The sequence below is a fragment of the Capra hircus genome (genome assembly GCF_001704415.2).
Source record: "Capra hircus breed San Clemente chromosome X unlocalized genomic scaffold, ASM170441v1, whole genome shotgun sequence".
In the NCBI taxonomy this organism is placed as follows: Eukaryota; Metazoa; Chordata; class Mammalia; order Artiodactyla; family Bovidae; genus Capra; species Capra hircus.
Genome location: NW_017189517.1, coordinates 27,260,485 through 27,262,173, shown reverse-complemented (window position 1 = coordinate 27,262,173; position 1,689 = coordinate 27,260,485).

Genomic DNA, 1,689 nt, shown 5'->3' with positions numbered 1-1,689 from the left:
TCCTCTATTTCTTTGCATTGATCTCTGAAGAAGGCTTTCTTATCTCCTCTTGCTATTCTTTGGAACTCTGCATTCAGATGCTTATATCTGTCCTTTTCTCCTTTGCTTTTTGCCTCTCTTCTTTTTACAGCTATTTGTAAGGCCTCCCCAGACAGCCATTTTGCTTTTTTGCATTTCTTTTCCATGGGGATGGTCTTGATCCCTGTTTCCTGTACAATGTCACAAACCTCCGTCCGTTGTTCATCAGGCACTCTATCTATCAGATCTAGTCCCTTAAATCTATTTCTCACTTCCACTGTATAATCATAAGGGATTTGATTTAGGTCATACCTGAATGGTCTAGCAGTTTTCCCTACTTTCTTCAATTTAAGTCTGAATTTGGTAATAAGGAGTTCATGATCTGAGCCACAGTCAGCTCCTGGTCTTGTTTTTGTTGACTGTATAGAGCTTCTCCATCTTTGGCTGCAAAGAATATAATCAATCTGATTTCGGTGTTGACCATCTGGTGATGTCCATGTGTAGAGTCTTCTCTTGTGTTGTTGGAAGAGGGTGTTTGCTATGACCAGTGCATTTTCTTGGCTAAACTCTATTAGTCTTTGCCCTGCTTCATTCCACATTCCAAGGCCAAATTTGCCTGTTACTCCAGGTGTTTCTTGACTTCCTACTTTTGCATTCCAGTCCCCTATAATGAAAAGGACATCTTTTTTAGGTGTTAGTTCTAAAAGGTCCTGTAAGTCTTCATAGAACCGTTCAACTTCAGCTTCTTCAGCGTTACTGGTTGGGGCATAGACTTGGATTACCGTGATACTGTGGTCTACTGGAGAAGGAAATAGCAAACCACTTCAGTATTCTTGCCTGGAGAACCCCATGAACAGTATGAAAAGGCAAAATGATAGGATACTGAAAGAGGAACTCCCCAGGTCAGTAGGTGCCCAACACGCTACTGGAGATCAGTGGAGAAATAACTCTAGAAAGAATGAAGGGATGTAGCCAAAGCAAAAACAATACTCAGCTGTGGATGTCACTGGAGATAGAAGCAGGGTCCAATGCTGTAAAGAGAAATATTGCATAGGAACCTGGAATGTCAGGTCCATGAATCAAGGCAAATTGGAATTTGTCAAACAAGAGATGGCAAGATTGTTGTCGACATTCTAAGAATCAGTGAACTAAAATGGACTGGAATGGGTGAATTTAACTCAGATGACCATTATATCTACTACTGCGGGCAGGAATCCCTCAGAAGAAATGGAGTAGCCATCATGGTCAACAAGAGAGTCCAAAATGCAGTACTTGGATGCAATCTCAAAAATGACAGAATAATCTCTGTTTGTCTCCAAGGCAAACTAAGGTTAAAAGAGGGTAAAGTAACTCTCAAAACTATATAACCATTTAATGGTTGCTATGGTCTGAATATTTTTCTTTCCCCAACTTCAAATGTTAAAATCTAACACCCAATGTGATGGTCTTTGTAGCTGGGACATTTGGGAGGTGATTAGGTCCTGAGGGTGGAGCCCTCATGAATAGGATTATTGTTCTTATAAGAGGGCTCACATGCCCATTTACCCATGTGAGGACAAGATGAGAAGACAGGAGTCTATGGACTCAGGCAATAACCAGACAGTAAACTAGCCAGTCCCTTGATCTTGGATTCCCCAATCTCCAGAAGTATGAAAAATGAATTTCTCTTGT